We start from the raw sequence: 23,369 nt of genomic DNA, 5'->3' as shown, positions 1-23,369 counted from the left end.
CGTTGCAGAGCACAGGCTCCAGACGCGCAGGCTCAGCGGCCATGGCTCACGGGCCCAGCCGCTCCGCGGCATGTGGGATCCTCCCAGACCGGGGCACGAACCCGTGTCCTCTGCAACGGCAGGCGGACTCTCAGCCACTGCGCCACCAGGGAAGCCCTAAAAACCAATTTAAAACGTAGTATTTTGGTTTGTGAGCTCTGAAAAAACAAAACTCATACTTATGAACGACAACCTAATTTAGGAGTTACAGCCATCAAAAGGCTCAAATAATCTGGTGTGATCCCAAAGATTTTGAGAAGAAATTTTTGTTAAAAGAACATGAAGTACTCTGGAAAATGTAAAATAAGAATCTACCTACTTATACCTGAGGCGGCTTCAACAGTACTTGGATATTGGAAACACGGTATCATGATGGGTTCACTGAAAAAAGGTCCTGGATATGCAGAAATGAGTTCTGGATCCAGAATTAAGTTGATTCTCTCTAAAATACAGCCACTCTGAAAAGCCCTGTTTGGGTGGAGAGCTGGCCTCTTGCCATACCATCTCTACCTCAAGAATCTTTATCAAAAAGCATCAATTCATAAGATTACACACAAACCAAAAGGACTAGCTTAAAACTTTACAATCAGTTTTCATTAAACTAGTTTAGTTCTCTCCCATCAAAAGAAATACTGGACTTCCCTGGTGGCTCAATGGTTAAGAATCTGCCTGCCAATGCAGGGGACACGGGTTCAAGCCCTGGTCCGGGAAGATCCCACATGCCATGGAGCAACTAAGTCTGTGCGCCACAACTACTGAGCCTGTGTGCCACAACTACTGAGCCTGTGTGCCACAACTACTGAAGCCCGCGCACTTAGAGCCTGTGCTCTGCAACAAGAGAAGCCACCGCAATGGGAAGCCATGCACCACAACGAAAAGTAGCCCCCACTCGCCGCAACTAAAGAAAGCCCCTGCGCAGCAACGAAGACCCAACGCAGCCAAAAATAAATTTAAAAAAATACGAAAACATATGTGAATGAAAACCACAAGCCACAAAAGGATATGTATGGTCTGATACCATTTATGTCAAATACTACAATACAATACTATGTATTTTTCTCTACCTGTTTAGGTAGAAGTATTTAAAAGATTTATCTGGAAGAATGAGCATCAAACTCAAAAATGGTTATCTATGGGAAGAAGGGAGGGGAGCAAGTTGGGGAGGTGGCCAAGGGGACTGTGATAATCAGTTTTATTGTCAACTTGAGTAGGCCATGGGGTTGCTAGTTATTTGGTCTAAGATTATTCTGGGTGTGTCTGTGAGGATGTTTTGGGGTGAGATTAACATTTGAATCGGTAGACTGAGTCGAGCAGATTGCCCTCTCTAAAATGGGCAGTCCTCATCAAATCAGTTGAAGGCCTGAATAGAATAAAAAGGCTGACCTAAAAAATAAAAATAAAAAATAAATAAATAGGGCTTCCCTGGTGGCGCAGTGGTTGAGAGTCCGCCTGCCGGTGCAGGGGACACGGGTTCGTGCCCCGGTCCGGGAAGATCCCACATGCCGCGGAGCAGCTGGGCCCGTGAGCCATGGCCGCTGAGCCTGCGCGTCCGTAGCCTGTGCTCCGCAACGGGAGAGGCCACAGCAGTGAGAAGCCCACGTACCGCAAAAAAAAAAAAAGACTGACCTTCCCTCCTGCCTGATTGTTTGAGCTGCTCAAACTGAAACATCAGCTCTTCTTGGGTCTCCAAGCCTGTTCGCTCTCAAATCGGAACTAGACTGTTGGCTCTCCTGAGTTTCCAGATTTCCAGCAGCAGATCTTGGAATTTCTCAGCCTCCATAATTGTGTTGAGCCAACTCCTTATAATCAATCTCTCTCTCTCTCCACACACACACAGATATAGATATAGATATAGATTATAGATATAGCTATGGATACAGATATGGATACTTTAGGTTCTGTTACTCTGGAGAATACTGATTAATACAAGGATTTTACCTTTATCTTTTTTTCTTTTTAAATATTTATTTAGTTGGTTGTGCGGGCTCCTTAGTTGCAGCGTGTGGACTCCTTAGTTGTGGCATGAGAACTCTTAGTTGCGGCATGCATGTGGGATCTAGTTCCCTGACCAGGGATCAAACCCTGGCCCCCTGCATTGGGAGCTAGGAGTCTTATCCACTGCACCACCAGGGAATTCCCACCTTTATCTTTTTAGTGTCCTGATTTTTAAAAAGGAGAATAGATTCATTTGTTACATTTATTATTAAACGTATCTTCAAAGAACCAAAGTATGTCAAGCCTGTATTATTATTCCCAGTTAACAGATAATGAAACTGAAAGGTTAAATGATGGGCACAGTCCTTCCCCTTAGCTCCCCCCATCACAGTTGGTGCTTGCAAAGACAAATGCAACATTATAAAATAACAGTATTTGGAGCTCCTTGTTAGAAATTAAAGGTATTATCATTTCTTGATTTTTCCTTCTCACCTTCTTTTCTCAGATCTTCCACACCAAAGGGGTGAGCTCACACACATAGAGGAAGAGAGAGGAGGCAACAAATGTCTCATAAACATGGTAATTAACCCCATGTTCCTTTCAAGTTCTGAGGATGTGCTAAAAGTTGTCTGACCCCCAGAGTGTGGAGTGAATACTGCTTTGGAAATCATTGACAATCAATGCTTCAGAAACATAATTCATGGGCACAGTAGCTAGACAACAACATTTGCAGTGGAAAATTCCTCTCACTCCCAGGTTAAAGGATGGGGATAATTGTTCTGGACAGGAAAAATGTGCTTTGAAATGTGTAAGTAAGAGGAAGGCAGAAAAAAAATTAAAAGGGGGAAAAAACGACACGAATATTTATAAAATATCCGCTCTCTTGACTTCGTTGTCTGTGTTTCTAGGGGAAGAGATATTGACAGGAAATTTGTGGGATTTTCTGCTTTACTAAAGAGGGGACAATAAGAATAAAAGTGTTTCTTTCTGTTGTCAACAAAACCAGAAACCCCCTTTCCACCAAATTAAGAGAAAGTTACCTCATCTTAGATTTTAGGAGGTCTCCTGTAACTACCTGAATGTCTATAAACAGGGAGATAGAACAGTCTCTCTTCTCCTCTGCCTCGCTCCAAATCAATGACTTGACCTTTAAATTAAAATGTGGGATTAGTTGTTACACAAATAAAATGTCCTATTATTCAAATAGAATTATGCATCTTTTCAAACCTGATCTTTTATCAGGACACTTCTGAAAGCTGCTTTCAGAATCCTTCCTTTTCCTTGATTAAGTACAACTTTTTTTAAGCAATGTAATTTAAATGTATAAACAACAGTATTGTATTCCAAAATGGTTATGTGGACTTCTGGTTTGAATTTGGACATGGTCTCTCAAGATACTGTATTGTGGGACTCGAGGGACATTGTTCCAGCTAATGATTAAGAACTCTCCAGACAATAGGGGCTTCTTAGACAATGGGTGAATTTCCAGGATGTCCGGCCCCCTTCCGAGAAGGAGGGGAGATAACAAAATGTAAAAAAGGTGTCTGTCAAAGACCAATCAGACAGCTGGGGAGAAGGAGGGAGATAACAAAATGTAAAAAAGGTGTCTGTCAAAGACCAATCAGGCAGCTGGGGACAAGTTCCCTCTCTGGTCCGAGCCTAAGCCGGGACCAATCAGCAGGAGAACACAACCAAATCTATAATTTACATACGGGGAAGTGGGAACCTATAAAACTGACATATTCGCGCCCAAAAGGGTTCCTTCTTCGACCTCCTGCGTGAGGACCAAGGAACCCCGGTGCACCGGCCTTCAATAAACCTCTTGCGTTTTGCATCGACTTCCGACTCTTGTTGTTTCCTGGGCGAGTCGAAACTCCTAGGAGACCGCGCAGGTCTAACATTTGGGGGCTCGTCTGGGATTCCACTCGCCCCGGACCACAAGAACATCGGGAGTTGGAGGTACCAGGTAAGCTCGAGCTTGATTGTCTGTTTGTCCCTTGTTCTTTGTGGGCCATTATCGGAGGAAAGCCGTAAGAATCGGCTTATTATGGAATCTGTATCGGACCTCTGGCTAGGCAGACGTGCTAATAGCCGGCGTCCATGAGCCCTAGGGGACGCCCTAGTGGCTCATCTGGAAGGAGAGGCAAACTCTGTCTCCCCTTCACTCGGTTTCGGCAGTTCCCTTGGTGATAACTGCCATCTGAAGAAGTTTCGGTTTTGAAGCGAGCTCGCGGTGGCCCATACGTATATGTGTTTCGTGGAGTTTTAACTGTTTCTGTATTGTGGTCTATTCTTCTTCTCTGACGGACGACAATGGGACAAACTATGACGACTCCTCTTTCCCTTACCCTAAGCTATTGGACCGAAGTTCGGGCCAGAGCCCATAATTTTTCGGTAGAGGTAAAGAAAGGAAAGTGGCAGACTTTGTGTGCCTCTGAATGGCCAACATTTCAGATAGGATGGCCCCCCGAAGGATCCTTTTTATTAGACAAGATTAAGCTGCTGAAGTCTAAGATATTTAATATAGATCCCCACGGACATCCAGACCAAGTACCATATGTCTTGGTCTGGGAAGATTTAATTCTCTCCCCACCTCCGTGGGTCCGGCCCTTTGTTTCCTCAACAGGTACGTCCGCGCATACATCAGCAGCGTCGGAGATATTAGCCTTAAAGAAAAACCCCAACACGGAGAAGCTACCCGACGCCCCGGATCTACCGAAGGCGATTTATCCTGACCCGCAGTCCGATTTGCTGCTTTTGGATTCCCCACCCCCTTATCCTCCGGCCCCGAATCCCCTACCACCTAGAGGACCCCCAGCTCCACTGCCCTCGGCACCAAGGGAACCATCCATGATGGAAGAAGAAAGGGGTCCCTCAGTGGGCACTAGGAGCCGGAGGGCTATCTCCCCGGACTCCACTGCCCTACCTCTTAGAGAATATGGCCCCCCCGATGGCCAAGGGAATAGACCTCTCCAATATTGGCCCTTTTCCTCTGCAGATCTTTATAATTGGAAAATGCATAACCCAACTTTTTCCGAAAATCCACAGGCCCTTACCGCTTTAATAGAATCTCTTGTTTTCTCCCACCAGCCCACATGGGATGATTGTCAGCAGCTGCTCCAGACTCTCCTAACAACTGAGGAGAGGCAACGGGTTCTTTTAGAAGTCAGAAAAAATGTATTAGGCGACAATGGGCAACCTACCCAGCTGCCTAACGAGATTGATACTGGTTTCCCACTCGTCAGGCCAAACTGGGATTTCAATGCCCCGGAAGGTAGGGAGCGCCTGAAAATGTATCGCCAGGCTCTGGTGGCGGGTCTCCATGGAGCGGCCAGACGGCCCACTAATTTGGCTAAGGTAAGGGAAGTAACTCAGGGGCCCCAGGAATCGCCAACTGTGTTCCTGGAACGTTTAATGGAAGCCTTTAGAAGCTTTACCCCTTATGATCCAACTTCGGAGGGACATAGGGCTACTATAGCAATGGCTTTCATAGATCAAGCGGCCCCTGATATTAAGAAGAAATTACAGAGGCTAGATGGCTTGCAGGGATTTTCGCTTCAGGAGTTAGTAAAAGAGGCAGATAAAGTATATAACAAAAGAGAAACAGAGGAAGAGAAGGAAGAAAGAAAGCAGAAAGAGCAGGAAGCCCATGAAATAAGACGGGATAAGAGACAGGAGAGGAATTTAAGTAAGATACTGGCCACTGTGGTTGGAGGAAGAAATATAGGGGATAGAAATAGGCAGGAAGGGCGAACGGCAGACAGAAGACGGCCATTAGACAAGGACCAATGTGCCTACTGTAAAGAAAAAGGACATTGGGCGAGAGAATGCCCTAAGAAAAAGAATGGAGGAAGGCCAACCAAAAACAAAATCTTAACATTGAAAGAAGACTAGGAAAGTCAGGGCTCGAACCCTCTCCCCGAGCCCCGGGTAACTCTTAAAGTGGAGGGGGAACCTGTTCAATTTTTGGTAGATACCGGAGCCCAGCACTCCGTCCTTCTCCACTCAAAAGGTCCTATCTCAGCTAAAAGGTCATGGGTACAAGGAGCCACTGGGAATAAACAATATTCATGGACCACACGAAGGACAGTAGATCTTGGGATTGGACGAGTAACCCATTCATTTTTGATTATTCCGGAATGCCCCTATCCTTTGCTGGGAAGAGATTTACTCTCCAAAGTCGGGGCTCAAATCCACTTTCAGCCAGAAGGTCCCACCATAACTGATAATAAGGGAAGGTTACTTCAAATATTGACTATGAAATTAGAAGATGAATATAAATTATACGAGCAGCCTTCATCCTCACGAGTTAATGTTACTGATTGGGTAACTCGGTTCCCGCAAGCCTGGGCAGAAACTGCCGGAATGGGGATGGCCAAAAATCGGCCCCCGGTGCTAGTGGAACTCAAGGCAACTGCCACCCCAATAACGGTCCGTCAATACCCCATGAGTAGAGAAGCCAAAGACGGTATCCGTCCCCATATACAGAGGCTACTAGACTTGGGCATCTTAATAAGATGTCAATCAGCATGGAACACCCCTCTCCTGCCGGTAAAGAAACCAGGAACAAATGATTATCGGCCGGTGCAGGATCTACGAGAGGTAAACAAACGGGTGGCAGACTTCCACCCCACAGTTCCAAACCCTTACAACTTCCTGAGCACTCTTCCACCTCAACATATGTGGTATACTGTTTTGGACCTTAAAGATGCTTTTTTCTGTTTAAGACTCTCTCCCCTGAGCCAACCCTACTTTGCCTTCGAATGGAAAGATCCAACATCGGGAATGTCTGGTCAGCTGACATGGACACGGCTACCTCAGGGATTTAAGAACTCCCCGACCATCTTTGATGAAGCCCTCCATCAGGATTTGGCATTATATAGAGAATCAAATCCCCAGGTAACATTACTCCAGTACGTTGATGATATTTTATTAGCTGCTGAGACCCAAGAAGATTGTATCAAGGGTACTGAAAAACTGTTAACGGAACTTGGAACCCTGGGATATAGAGCCTCAGCCAAGAAAGCACAAATATGCCAACAACAGGTCAGTTACCTGGGGTATCTATTAAAAGGGGGGCAAAGATGGCTCACGGAGAGCAGAAAGGATACGGTGGCCCAAATTCCGGCTCCCAAAAACGCCAGGCAGGTTAGAGAATTTTTGGGGACGGCCGGATTCTGTAGACTATGGATTCCAGGGTTTGCTGAGCTGGCAGCCCCATTGTACCCCCTAACCAAAAACAGCACTCCTTTCGTTTGGGGCGATAAGGAACAACGGGCTTTTGACCAAATCAAACGAGCTTTACTTTCAGCTCCAGCCCTAGGACTGCCAGATGTAACCAAACCTTTTCATTTATATGTGGCCGAAAATAAGGGCATTGCAAAAGGAGTATTGACTCAGAAATTGGGTCCCTGGAATCGCCCAGTTGCTTATTTGTCAAAAAAATTGGACCCTGTGGCATCAGGATGGCCCACCTGTTTAAAGATAATCGCTGCAGTGGCCGTTCTAGTCAAAGATGCTGACAAACTAACTTTAGGACAAAATCTAACGATAACAGCTCCTCATGCCCTGGAAAATGTAGTCCGTCAACCACCGGATAGGTGGCTAACTAATGCCAGGATGACCCATTACCAAACCCTGTTGCTAAACTCAGATCGCATCAAGTTTGCTCCAGCCACAGGACTCAATCCAGCCACCTTGCTACCTGATCCTGACTTGGAAGGCTCCACCATCATACATGATTGTCAGGAAGTACTAGCCGCAGCACACGGCAGTAGGCCAGATCTGATGGACCTGCCCCTCCCTGATGCTGATTTCACCTGGTTCACGGATGGGAGCAGTTTCCTGGAGGAAGGTAAGCGTCGAACTGGGGCAGCCATAGTAGACGGAAAACAAGTCATATGGGCAGCGGCGCTACCACAAGGGACCTCAGCCCAACGAGCTGAATTAATTGCCCTGACGAGGGCATTAGAGATGGCAGAGAATAAAAAAGTAAACATCTACACAGACAGTAGATATGCGTTTGCTACCGCTCATATCCACGGTGCCATTTACCAACAGAGAGGGCTACTAACTTCAGGTGGCAAAGAAATTAAAAACAAAGACGAAATCGTGGCTTTGTTGACTGCACTCATGCTTCCTACTAAAGTCAGTATCATCCACTGCCCTGGACATCAAAAAGGAAATACCCCAATAATTAGGGGAAATAATATGGCTGACCAAGTGGCCCGAGAAATAGCATCGGGAGAAGTCATTTTAGGACTGTCAGATAAAGTTCCTGAAAAACCAGGCCGCGATGAAGAAATCATCCCGGCCACAACAAAAGGAACTTTGTCCCCTCAGCAAGCAGAATCCATGTTACAACAGATGCACAGATGGACACATTTGGGGACTAAAAAGATGGTAGCCTTGTTACAAAAAGCCGGGTACGAAACCCCTGGAATGACAAAATTAACTGAACAAATTGTGCAGGAATGCGTCCCATGTCAACAGGTAAATGCTCACAAAGGGAAACTTGAAACTGGAAAGAGACTCAGGGGGGACCGCCCAGGAACTTACTGGGAAGTGGACTTTACCGAAGTGCGTCCTGGAAGGTACGGTAATAAATACCTTTTAGTTTTTGTAGACACTTTTTCAGGATGGATAGAGGCTTTCCCAACAAAGAAAGAAACAGCTGCTGTAGTAGCCAAGAAGATTTTAGAAGAAATTTTTCCTCGATTTGGAGCATCAAAGGTAATACGGTCTGATAATGGTCCAGCCTTCGTCGCCCAGGTAAGTCAGGATGTGGCCAGATATTTGGGGACTGATTGGAAATTACATTGTGCCTATAGACCCCAAAGTTTAGGTCAGGTAGAAAGAATGAATAGGACTCTAAAAGAGACCCTAACTAAATTGTCCTTGGAGACTGGCGGTACCGATTGGACGGTGCTCCTTCCTTTGGCCCTATTCCGGGTTAGAAATACACCTTCCCGATACCATCTTACTCCTTTTGAAATATTATATGGTGCCCCGCCTCCCCTCCTCACTTTAGGAAAAGAAATAAAACCTGATTGTCAAAATAACACTGACTTATATGCTAGGCTACTGGGACTCCAATTGGTCCAGAAAGAAATATGGTCCCAACTCGCCAAGGCCTACCAACCGGGAACACCGGGAGAAACTCATCCTTTCCAAGTCGGAGACTCCGTATACGTCCGTCGGCATCGAACCCAGACGTTGGAACCTCGATGGAAAGGACCATACACCGTCCTCCTCACCACCCCAACAGCCATAAAAGTGGACGGCATCGCTGCCTGGATCCATGCTTCACATGTGAAGGCTGCACCAGCGACGGCATCATCAGGATGGCGGGCCCAAAGAACCGACAACCCGCTCAAACTCAAGCTTCTACGAAGCTAAGACTTATAATTTTGGTTTTACTGCCTTTACTGACTGTAAGTGATTTTAGCCCTCACCTCCCCCAACGTTTAAATTGGCAGGTAATTTCTCAGACTGGAGATGTAACCTGGTCCATTAGTCATACTGCACCCCCCTGGACCTGGTGGCCAGATCTTTTTCCTGATGTTTGTAAATTGGCTATAGGAGCACCTTATTGGGATACAGAAGATTCTCATGATATGAACACTGCCCCTTCCAAAGTTTCGGAAACTGATTGGTTTGGGCCGGGTTGCAAAAATGCAGGCAAAAGAATGATGCTTGGTATCCTCACTTTCTACGTATGCCCCGGGTTCCACCGCCCTTGATCTCTGAATTATAAATGTGGTGGAACTGAAAACTTTTATTGCAAAAGCTGGGGATGTGAAACTACCGGGGATACTAATTGGAAACCCACCTCAACTTGGGATTTTATTACTGTAACGGCTAATTATTCTCATAATGAGGATACCGGACACCGGAGTAAATGTTCAGGATGGTGTCATCCCCTTAAAATTTCCTTTAGTAATCCCGGAAAAAGAGATAAAAAAATGGATAAATGGTCATTCTTGGGGCGTTAGATTTTACATGAGGGGATATGATTTAGGAATATTAATGACCCTTAAGCTAAAGATTGAGACTCCTGCTCCTATATCAATAGGCCCAAATCCCATACTTGGCCCCCCTTTGCTTCCCCCGGCCCCTTCAACTACATCAACAAAGAATGAGGCTAATGAAACCTCTGGATCCAAAGAACCCACAGTTAAGCCTGGGACTCCTCAGGATAGGATGCTTTCTTTGGTGCAGGCAGCCTTTACGGTTCTCAATGCTACAAACCCAGAGGCTACAAAATCATGTTGGCTTTGCTATGCTGCCCCTCCCCCTTATTATGATGCTATAGGATATAGCTCCAACTATACTAATTCTACCTCCTCAGACCAATGTCGATGGAAGCAAGAAGGGAACAGTAAATTAACCCTGTCCTCGGTTTTTGGAAATGGTACTTGTATAGGAACACCTCCCCAGTCCCATAGACACCTTTGTCATGATTTTAGCCTCCCTTCAGGCTCAGGATATCTTGTACCTCCTCAAGATGGATGGTGGACATGTAACACGGGGCTCACCCCTTATGTCTCTTTAGAGGTTCTTAATACTTCAGCTGACTTTTGTGTGTTAGTGCAATTAGTCCCTAGACTTATCTACCATTCAGACTCATCCTTTTTAGATGAATATGTAGGAAAAACAAAAAACAAAAGAGAACCTGTAACCCTCACTTTGGCTGTCCTTCTAGGACTAGGAATATCTGCCGGGATAGGAACAGGAACCACAGCCCTCATACAACAACCCCAGTATTATGCAAGTTTAAGACAGGCTGTAGACATCGACCTTCGAGCATTAGAAAGTTCCATAACTCAACTAAAGGAATCACTCACCTCACTTTCAGAAATGGTGTTGCAGCCTAGATTTGCTGTTTCTTAAGGAAGGGGGATTATGCGCCGCTCTAAAAGAAGAATGTTGCTTTTATATTGATCATTCAGGAACCATTACCAAAACCATGGATAAACTAAGGGAACGCTTAGATAAAAGGCAAAGGGAGAGAGAGAACGAAAAAGGATGGTTTCAATCATGGTTTGATAAGTCCCCCTGGTTTACCACCTTAATCTCTACTCTGTTGGGACCTCTTATTGTTTTATTGTTGATTTTAACTTTTGGACCATGTGTTCTAAATCGCTTGATAGCATTTATTAGAGAACGTATCAGTACTGTACAAGTTCTAATGTTAAGACAACAGTACCAAAGTTTACGAACAGACGGTTGAGATTCCATGATTGGAATCAATAGTCACAAGAAAAAGGGGGGAATGTGGGACTCGAGGGACATTGTTCCAGCTAATGATTAAGAACTCTCCAGACAATAGGGGCTTCTTAGACAATGGGTGAATTTCCAGGATGTCCGGCCCCCTTCCGAGAAGGAGGGGAGATAACAAAATGTAAAAAAGGTGTCTGTCAAAGACCAATCAGACAGCTGGGGAGAAGGAGGGAGATAACAAAATGTAAAAAAGGTGTCTGTCAAAGACCAATCAGGCAGCTGGGGACAAGTTCCCTCTCTGGTCCGAGCCTAAGCCGGGACCAATCAGCAGGAGAACACAACCAAATCTATAATTTACATACGGGGAAGTGGGAACCTATAAAACTGACATATTCGCGCCCAAAAGGGTTCCTTCTTCGACCTCCTGCGTGAGGACCAAGGAACCCCGGTGCACCGGCCTTCAATAAACCTCTTGCGTTTTGCATCGACTTCCGACTCTTGTTGTTTCCTGGGCGAGTCGAAACTCCTAGGAGACCGCGCAGGTCTAACAGTATATGTTGTGCTTATGTGAATGTATGCTAATAATATTTTATTGTGAAGTTTCATTACTTTTATCTGTAGAAACTAATTTTTTTGGATTGTATCACTGAGCTTTTATTAAATATCCAAGTGCATTTCAACTGAAATGAAAAAGGGTTTCTGAATTTCACAGAATATTTATTTTGCATTATTTGTATAAATATTTAAACTACAATCAGAATTGTTTATTACATTGGAGATCCAAGACACATACTCTGGCTTTATAATATACCTTTTCATTTCTTCTGCTTAAAACTTGTTTTAAAAACTATGAAATGTTTTACAAATAAAGATATATAGAGAGAATAATATAATAAGCTTCATAGAGAATAAGATAAGCTTCATTGTACTCACTACCCAGCACTGTCAAGTCTTAAATGTTTCCCATATTTACTGAAGATCTTTTTTGTAAAAGAAATAAGACTTTATGGATATAGCTGAAGTTTACCGCCTCCATTCATTTACCGTCTCCCTTTCTCAGAAGGAGCCACATTTGTGGATTTGATGCCTTTCATTTCCATGCATGTTTTCATATTTTTACCACATATGTGTCTATCCATAAGCTGTATAGAACATCGTTTTGCATATTTTAAGCTTTATTAAATGGTATCATACAATCAGTAGTAGAGGTAGTATAGTGCAGTGAATAAGAGCACAAACATTGGAGCCAAAGGTGGTCTAGAATATCTGCTGTACATGTTACCAGCTGTGTGACCTTGGACAAATTACTTAATCTCTCTGTGCCTCATTTTTCTCATCTATAAAATGGAAATTCATAATAATACCTACAATGTAAGGTTGTTTTAAAGACTAAATGAGTTGATACCATACAAAGCACTTAGAACATAATAAACTAAGCATGATGTGTTAGTATTATTCTGCACCTTGCTTTTTTTAACATAACATTTTTGAGATTTATCCATGTTGATACATGTAGCATTAGTTCATTTTCACCACTGCATAGTATTCTATCATATGAATATACTGCAATACATCTACTCTTTTTTGATGGACATTTAGGTTGTTTCCATTATAAAAAGTGCAGCAATGAACATCCTTGTACGTGTCTTCTTGTGTACATATATGAGAGAATTTCTCTAGATTTCTCCATTTTTAATTAACTATTTCTAGAAAGGTACATTTTTAGGAAATATGGCTCTGATTTCTTTTTCACAGGCAAAGGAGCTATGTATGTGTTTTATCCATTCCAGTGTCTTCAAAATCAACAGTGCTTGTGACTTTCTAAACATTTGCAGCTATCCTTTGGAGCATCAAAATCACAGTTTGGTTGAAATAATGATGGCACGACAGCAAATACTGGTCTCATTAATTAATTTTTAAAATTTTCATTATTTTTTTGGCTGCGTTGGGTCTTAGTTGCGGCATGTGGGATCTTTCGTTGTGGCATAGGCTCTTTGTTGTGGTGCAGGCTTCTGTCTAGTTGTGGTGTGCCGGTTTTGTCTTCTCTAGCTGTGGCATGAGGGCTCCAGGGCGCGTGGGCTCTGTAGCTTGCGGCACGCAGGCTCTCTTGTTGAGGCACGTGGACCTAGTTGCCCCGTGGCATGTGGGATCTTAAGTTCCCCAACCAGGGATCAAACCCACGTCCCCTGCATTGGAGGGCGGATTCTTTACCACTGGACCACCAGGGAAGTCCCTCATTAATTAATTTTTGATTGCCTTTTATTTTTAACATACTGTTATCTGCGAATTGAAGGATAGAACCTGACCTCAAATCAAACAGCACACAATTTTTCTACTATGTATAAAAAATCTGATCACTATACTTCAAAGGTTTTGAGGTCTATGTCACAACAGTTGTAACTAATGAATGTCTTTTCAAACTGACTGTTTTGTTATTTCTTCTTGGGAAACCACTGAATTGGTCAAGTGGCTGTTTTATTGGTCTTAACTTACTGAATGGTAGGCTGTAAACCTTAAGAATGTTTCAACAACTCATAAAGGAATAAATACCCCAGTTAAAAGTCTGATGATTGGGATCTTAGACTACTAACCTCATTAAGTTTCATCTGGTAGTCCTTTTGAAAATGTATTCAAATTTTATCATTTTCTCTTTCTGAAGATTGTAAGAAAGTGTTATGTTTTATAAATAGGGACAGACAACTTCTGATAGCCATTAGTTTTTGCATTTTCTTGTGCTACTAATTAATACACTTCTCCCTTAAGAATACCTAAATGGCTATAATATTTTGCTCTGTAAAGTGACTTTAAATTGATTCTCAAAGTGTTCTATAAACCGTATTTAAATCTGAAAGAATAAAACCTCAATAAAGACTCCAAGGCTGATCTCATTTTATAATTCGGCACCTAGACATTTGGATGTCCCACCCTCTGGGAAACAAGTCATCTGCTTTCATTGTTGATAGCCAGCTCTTCATTTACAGCTCTAAGAAAATACATGGCAGGTTTTATAGCTTCGTAAATAAATCAAAAGGCATCTTTGAAAAAAAAAGAGTACGCGAAAGGCATTCCAAACTAATGGATATATCAAGTGCTTATTGAGCACCAAATTTTATTCATTGAGCATCTACTGTGCTAGATAGATGTTCCTACTCTCGGAGGGAGTAAGCATGCTAAGTTTGGCCAGGAAGCAGAAGACTATGGTCTAATATTTAAGTCTGGTCTGGCAAGTGTGTGCTCTAGTGGTGTAGAGAAATAGCTCAGGGTTTGGGGAAGAGAGAGGAGGGTGTGTTCCTCACTCTGTCACCGGACACTGTGTTATACTGGGGACGTTAGTCTCTTGGTCTTCAGTTTCTCCTCTGAAAAACGAGGGGGTTAGTCTGGATGCTCTTCTATGTACCTTCCACACAGTTTTATGAACTGGAAGGAAGGGACCAATGTGGAATGTGGTATTCAAGAGAGACCTTATGGAAGACATGAGGCTTCACAAAGTGCCAGGAAGAATTCAGATGCTTGGGAGGCAAGCAGTGTTTGGGCATAACTAAATTGATTTCTACTGTTAGATATGTGATTGCTTTTAGTTTACAGTGTACAATAAATAACTACAAAACTAAGATAATGTATATATTTACCTACTTCTTTTGGAAGATGTTTGAAAGATATTTTCAGGTGATTAGAGGATGACATATTAAAAATATTATTATTATTATTATTATTGAGTATTTAGCAGCACTAGATCTTTTTGAATGTTATCAACTCAGGTTAAAAGCAAATTATAATAACAGAAAAATTTCATGAATCTAGACATTATCTTTGATTTTGATCCATGGCAAATATGTTTTAACAATTGGCTCTCCAGGGGAAAAAACAGCCCTGATCTATAGCATTTGCTGATTTTCATGGTGTAAATGCTCTCACCATGGCTGGAGCTGGGAAGACATGCATACAATCAGCTCTCGGGAGCTGGTGCTGGCAGGTTCTAGCATGCTACCATAATATGTAACGTGTATATAAAGAATATATTTACCTTTCTTTCCGAACCATTTAAGTTGCGGACGTAATGCCCCTTTTATCCTTAAGTACCCCTGTGTGTATGTATCTCTTAAGAATAAAGACATCCACTTAAGTAACTACAATACAATTATCAAAATTAGGAAATTAACACTGATACAGAATTATTATATACTCTACTAGACTGTATTCAATGTTGCCAACTGCCCCAATAATGCCTTTTATAGCTTAAAAAGAAAAAAAAAAAAGGTTTGGTCCAGAATCTAATCCAGTATTGTCTATATTTTGGGGATAAAATGTATTTTCTCCGAAGTTTCTATCTCTAGCCCTCTGCCACTTTGCAAATCTCCCTTCATCCTTTCTTCACACCTCTTAATCTTTCCACAAGCAGTTCTAGCATTAATTTCTAGAGTCTAACATTAGAAGTGCTATCAGCATATAACAGTAAACTTGCTACCAATGATAGACATCAAATGTTGACAGTGGTTCTAGAATTTGAATTTTACTTAATATTCGTAGTTACTAGTAAGAAATACTGCACTTAAATTCAAGGAGTCGTCTTTGTTGCTATTAAAGTTAGTGTCCCTCTTAGTTACTAATATGACTTTGGCTTTACAAATTTGCATGCATGCCAATAAAAAAGAGTCTTATTGGAGGCTCTGGGCAACGCTAAATTTATTCATTTATTTATTTATTTTAAATATTTATTTGGCTGCGCTGGGTCTTAGTTGTGGCTCGCGGGATCTTTAGGGATCTTTAGTTGCAGCATGTGGGATCTAGTTCCCTGACCAGGGATCAATCTCGGGCCCCCTGCATTGGGAGTACGGAGTCTTAGCCACTGGACCACTAGGGAGGTCCCTGGACAATGCTAAATTTAACCAAATCACTTTCCGCAATATAGGGAAATAGCTAAAAATGTTTATTTGGGGTGGCTGTGTTGGTGTGTTGTTCTGCTGACAACAATGTTACTGCTTCCAAAAATTGCTATTTCTATAAAAGTGAATACCCAGCAACAGTTCCACAACGGCAACAAACAAAATGAAAAATAATGTAACCATTAAATGTGTATGGATTTGAAATGATAAATGTCTCTTGAACATACTGAAAAATCCTGCATCACAATAGGACCTTCAAAGTAATCCATAAGTTTGAGTTGATAGGTCTGCCTGTGCCATGATGTCTTTTTTGTTGTTGTTTATTAAATGTTGGCGCTCAAAAAAATAAGGCAAATGTCATCTGTCTATGTAAACAAATCCTATGACATGTTTAACTACTTAATACAAATAGCTAGGATCAGTGGCAGCATTAAGTGATGAAAGTATTAGCTGCTGAAGGAATGAGTTATTTTGGCTACTATTTCTGAAATGATTTAAGCAGAAAGCAGTTTTTTCCTTGAAATTTCCAGATAGTCATACCAAGTTTCGATTTTGCTTCCATGGAGATTTGGCCATTCAGTGAAGGCTGTGTCCCTGTATGTGAAAAGGAAAAGAAAAGAAAAAAGAAAGAAATAAAAGGAAAGAGAGGAAAATCGAATGGATTATCAAATAAAGACAAAACAAAGATGTTCACTGTAATTATCATCTGATTTCAAGCTAAAAAGCACACATACCCTATCTAAATCCTGACTACATTTTCACTACCACTGCTTATTTAGTCCAAGCCCCATCACCTCTCAGACTGTCTAACCCTTTCCAATCTGTCTTCCAGAGACATCTTTCTAAAATGTCAAAATGAGCAGGTGGCTTCCATGTCTTCCCGTGGCCTGTGGGATACCGGGCTCCTTCCTTAGCAAGGCATTCCAAGGACCCTCTGGGATTGGGCTCCTGCCTATGACTCCAGCACAAACTTCTCCAGCTCTCCTTTTAATAGAGCTCTCTGCCTTCCAATTCCTAGGTATAAATCAAACGAACTACTTGTAGTTCCAGGAGAGGGTCTCACTGCTTTGACTTCCATGCCTTTGTTTACCCTCCTCCCTGGGCAAAGCTTTTTATCTTTTGTTTACCTGATGAATACTAATCTTACTTTGCTTACAAATCCTCTTCTGACTCCTGCCCATATTCACCTTTGTACACACATTCTACTTTGTCAATCTTCTACAATAGCACCTCTAACACTTGATTGGATTTATTTGATCCCATCTTTTCTTAATAGGTTGCAAGCTCTTTGAGGTCAAGGACCATGAATTATTCATGTTTGTATCATCAGCTCCTAGCCTATTTTGTGTCTGGCACAGTAAATACTGCTGAATGAAGAACAATTGTAACTAGAATTATCTAGATAGCCATGGTCCAATACTTAGCCACTAGCCACATGTGGCCATTTACACTTTAATTAAATAAAATAAAAAATTCAGTTCCTCAGTTGTACTATAGCCACATTTCATGTGCTCAGTAGCTACTTGTGGCTACCATACTGGACCGCACAGATTATGAACTTGCCATCATTGCAAAGAGTTCTAATACATAGTGTTGATCTAGATAATTCTTTTATTCTCCCATTTCAGTTTAATATAAACATTGATTTTCTACTATATGCCAACATTTGTGCTAGGCATGGTGGTTATAGCAAATGTGAACAAAACATGAACACTATCGTTATTATTTGCAAGGCATTCAAAATCTGGTAGGGAAGAGGCTTGCAAAATGAGAGAGATCATTTCCGTACTGGGACATCGGGGAAGGCTTTATGGAGATTTTCTCCTTTAAACTGGGCATTTAAAGATGAAGAGAATTTGGGACTTCCCTGGCCGTCCATTGGTAAGACTGTGCTTTCACTGCCTCAGGCGCAGGTTTGATCCCTGGTTGGGGAAGTAAGATCCCACAAGCTACGAGGTGCAGCCAAAAAAAAGCAAAAACAAAACAAAAAACCAAAAATGATGAAGAGAATTTGAATGGGGCAAATCTTAGGAAAGGAGAGAAAATAGTGTGAGAAAAGGTATACGTGGGAAAGTACCAGGAAAATGGGAAGTAATTTAGTTTGCTTAGAATGTACGGTATATGAGCAGGGAATTGTTTAGTTCAGTCAGTCATTCCTTCAATCATCCATCTAATGTTTTTTGAGCACCTATCTTGTTTCAGGCTCAATACTACGCGCTGGGGATACAACAGTGACCTATACAGACACTGCCCCAGCAAAGTTCACAGTTATGAGTGATGAGATTTGGATAAGACTCCGTGGAAGGCACTAAAAACTACCCTAAAGAGTTTGTACTTTGTTCCTCAGGCCCTCACACTCAAAGTGTGGACTTTAGACCAGCAGCATGGGCTGGGCACGAACTGGGAGTTTGTCAGAAATGCAGAATCTGAGGTACCGCCCTAGCCTCAGGCTCATTGAATCAGAATTTGCATTTTAGCAAGATTCCCAGGTAATTCTTAAGCACATTAGTGTTTGTGGAGCATTGTTTTTGACCAGGTGAGCCAATAAGAGAATATGTAAGTGAATGAGTTAGAGTAAGTAAGGGAGTAAGAAAGAAGCAAGTAAGCAAGCATAAAAGTAAGGAAGTAAGGTAGAGTATTCTAATCAGGATTGGATTGGATGCAAAAGAAACTGGACATAGGACTATTATTGCAGTTTAGACGAGAAGTAGGAAGGGTTGGATGTGACAGATTGAATCTTTCGTATAAAGATATAGCTTCAGTTCCATTAACTGATACTGGAAATATCGTATGTTATTCAAAGTAAGAAAAAAAATCAGCAAATTCAGTAACATAACATTTGAGATGTCTCAGTAGGTACCAGCTATTCATTTCGGATAAGGCTTATTGATATATCTAGTTCCTGTTGACACCACAGTCCACAGTCTTCTCCTGAGTATCAAAGTATCAAGCCCTTAATCATATAAGTTCATAGAATATTGATAAGGATTTCAGAAATTAAGTCATTATACCTCAGTTCACAAGAAGTTGATTTGTATATGAGAAATTCAATCTATTAATTTATAATGGAGTAATTACCTTTCTAATAACCAGAGATTTTTTCTTTTATTACCAGCATTAAATTTTTTATTACAACTTTTTATTTTGAAATAGTTTAGAACTTACAAGAAGTTGCAAAAATAATACAGAGAATTCCATGTACCCTTCACACAGCTTTTCCCAACGATAACAGCTTACATAACCATAGTACGATGTCAAACCCAGGAAATCGACACTGATACAATAGTATTAACTCAAGTACAGACATTATTTGGATTTCACCATTTTTTTCATATAGTCGTGTGTGTGTGTGTGTGTGTCTGTGTGTGTGTGTAGTTCAATAAAATTATTATTTTTTTGGCTATGCTGCGGGTCATGTGAGATCTTAGTTCCCCAACCAGGGATCGAACCCGCCCCCCTGCATTGGAAGTGAGGAGTATTAACCACTGGACTTCCAGAGAAGTCCCAAGTTCTATAAAATTTTATCACATGTGTAGATTTAAGTTAACATCACCACAATCAGGATACACAACTGTTCCATCACTACAAAGAAACTCTCTCCCATTACTCCTTAATAGTTACACCCTTTCCCCAACCCTAACCATTGGAAACCATTAATCTGTTCTCCATCACTATCATTTTATCATTCTGAGAATTTATATAGTGGAATCATATTGTGTGGCTCTTTGAGATTGGCTTTTTCCACTAAGCATAATGCCCTTGAGGTCCATCCCAGTTGTTGCATGTATCAATAGCTCCTTTTCATTGTTGAGTCGTATTCCATGGTATAAATGTACCATAGTTTGTTTAGCCATTTACCAGTTTATAGACATTTGGGTTATTTCTTGATTTTGGCCATTTAAAGTACATTTGCCATGAGCATTTATGTACAGGTTTTTGTGTAAACATAAGTTTTCATTTCTCTGGGATAAATGGTCAGGAGTAAGATTGCTGGTCATAGGGTAAGTGTATGTTTATTTTTTTTTAATTAATTAATTAATTTATGGCTGAGTTGGGTCTTTGTTGCTGCGCACAGGCTTTCTCTAGTTGCCGCAAGCGGGGGCTACTCTTCGTTGCGGTGCGCGGGCTTCTCATTGCAGTGGCTTCTCTTGTTGTGGAGCATGGGCTCTTAGGTGTGCGGGCTTCAGTAGTTGTGGCCCCCGGGCTCTAGAGAGCAGCCTCCGCAGCTGTGGCGCATGGGCTTAGTTTGCTCGGCGGCATGTGGGATCTTCCTGGACCAGGGCTCGAACCCATGTCCCCTGCATTGGCAGGCGGATTCTTAACCACTGAGCCACCAGGGAAGCCCTGTATGTTTCACTTTATAAGAAACTGCCAAACTGTTTTCTGGAGTAACGAGTACAAGATCGTAAAAATTACCTAAGTAATACATGCTCACTTAAAAAAAAAAAAACTAACATAACAATGTATAAAGTGAAAAGTTAACTTACAAGCCCTGGAACCCTGTACCACCTATTTCCTGAGAGGTATTGCTAACCTGTTAGGTTTCCTGTATGTTCTTCAGGAATGTTTTATGCCTATACAAGCACATATATATGTTTGTAAATATACATATTCACAAATGGGATCATACTATACAAGCTATTTCCAACTTGATTTTTTTTTTCACTTAACCCATCCTAGACATATTTGTGTATCAGTAGATAAATACATACTTAATTGCCTTAATGGTGGGCATAAAACCCTATTGTATGGATGTATCACAATTTCCTTAACCAGTCCCCTAATGACGCCATTTCTATCATTGTCAGTTTCTCTTTATTACAAAGCTATAATGAAAATCTTCTATATAATCTCTGTATAATTGCATGAGCATCTCTGTATGATAGATTCCTAGAAATGGAAATGCTAGGTCAATTTTTCATGTTATGACATGACTTCATTTTTTAAACAATTTACACTCCCACCAATGGTATATAAGAATTCTTGGTTCTTCACCAACATTGAGTATTATCAGAATTTAAGGGCTTCCCTGGTGGTGCAGTGGTTAAGAATCTGCCTTCTAATGCAGGGGACACGGGTTCGAGTCCTGGTCCAAGAAGATCCCACATGCCGCGGAGCAACTAAGCCCGTGCACCACAATTACTGAGCCTGCGTTCTAGAGCCCATGCACCCACAACTACTGAAGCCCGTGTGACACAACTACTGACGTCTGCGCGCCTACAGCCCGTGCTTCGCAACAAGAGAAGCCACTGCAATGAGAAGCTTGCACACCGCAACAAACAGTGGTCCCTGATCACAACTAGAGAAAGCCCGCGTGCAGCAATGAAGACCCAACACAGCCAAAAATAAATAAATAAATTAATTAAAGAAAAAAAATTAAAATCTCTTGCCAATATGGTAAAAGTGGTATTTAATTTGCATGTCTTAGTGGTGAATGAAGTTGAGCACTATTTTATATATTTACTAGCCATGTGCATTTCTTGTCCAATAAGTTGACAGTTTATATCCTTTGTTCAGTTTTCTACTGGAGTATTTTTATCTTATTGATTTGTGAGAGTTCTTTGTATATAAGGAAATGAGCCTCTTTCATTCGTGTAGCAAATATTTCCTCACAACTTATAGTTTACCTTTTGACCTTGTTTATGGTATTTTGATACACATAATTTTAAATTTCTGTGGACTCAAACATATTCATCTTTAGGCTTCTGGATTTTAGGTAACATATAGAATGGTGTTAGAAAATAAAAAATATATATGTATGCTGTGTAAAGTAAGAGACTATCTGGAAAACCTAATTATAATCAGAAGCTTGCTCCATTTACATGGAGTCGGAGCAAAGAGAATTGTGGTATGCTTTATTCTGACTGTGGTAAGACTGGAGGATCATCTCTGCTACACAGTGGGGTACGCATTTCTAAAGAACAAAATATTTTTGCATCAAATACTGTCTTGCCCCTTACACAGTATCAAATATTCTAACTATTCAACTTTACTTTCTCAGTATTTCTTATCAGGCACCAAAAGCTTCTGCCATTACAATATTATCTCATGAAGGACATGCTACAAATAATTAAGATTAAAGCTTATTTTACATCAGTTACATATTTCATTTGATGACATTTTCTCACTTTGTCCTCAAATTCTAAGGATGTACTCTTGGTCTTTCAGTACCCTAGGAAATAAATTCCACTTCTCAGATAGGACTGGGGCACACAGCACTCTGGTCTGAACATATTGAAGGTTTAAAAAATATTTTTTGAATGAACTCTAGAAAGAAAGAGGAGCTACTGTGAAACATTCTCAAATATTGGTATATATTTGCTATAAAATTTCTGATGTTACACCAGTTACACTTATTAATTTTCTTCAGTGGTAATTTTTACAAAATGAAAGTAAGTTTACTAAACAGAGGAAGTTTTCAATTTTGTTCAAAGTATAAAATTGTTTAAAGAAGTCTCAGTTGCTACATAGACAATCAGCTGATAATGTTAATTTATAAAATAAAAAACTATTTGTACCATGTACTTTCAATGTGATGTTTGGACCAGAAAACCAGTAATTTTCAGCTAATACTAAAAAGGAAATCATTTAATATCAATTGATATTAAATTGGCACAATTGAACTAAATTAATGTAAAATGATTTGGTACAGAGCCCAATTTTTCTATTACTTTAAGTGGAATTTTGCATTAACTTATATAACTGTAAAATTTCCACTACTCCCTATTTAATGTTCTAGCTGCATCATTCTGTGACTTGAATCTGTTAAAAACTGAATAACATTCTACCAAAGATGGTCTATAAAAGAAACGGAAATTTATTTTGAACAGTATTCCACTCTCCAAAGTTTTTGAGGTAAGTAAAAATGTCTCAGATTTTATTTCTTGTTATTGATATTTAGATGATTCTGTTTAACTTTTATTTTTCAGTTGAATAAATATACCATAACTTTTTTAAAGTTGCAGGAAAAAATTTAAAAACCAGTGAACAGAGTTTCTCTCCTATCCTAAGACACAGGCGTGATAAAGATATAATTTAAGGATTGAAAATAATCATTATATTGCTTTAGGAATGTTTTAGAAGCGATATCGGGTGAATTCTCCACGACTTAACACGGGGCTTGCATTATTTCTCATTTGGAAAATTTGTCTTGTTATTAAATACATTTTTCCTTCTAATTTAAATCTAATTTAATATTAAAAGAATAGCTTAACCAAAAATTAAAGAAAAAGAAACAGCTCTTATTAACTAAACACTATTGTATAAATTTGTAACAGCAAGGGAAACACT

This window comes from Pseudorca crassidens, chromosome X, assembly GCF_039906515.1.
Source record: "Pseudorca crassidens isolate mPseCra1 chromosome X, mPseCra1.hap1, whole genome shotgun sequence".
Taxonomy (NCBI): Eukaryota; Metazoa; Chordata; class Mammalia; order Artiodactyla; family Delphinidae; genus Pseudorca; species Pseudorca crassidens.
The sequence above is the reverse complement of the archived record's forward strand: the minus strand, read 5'-3'. Positions refer to the sequence as shown.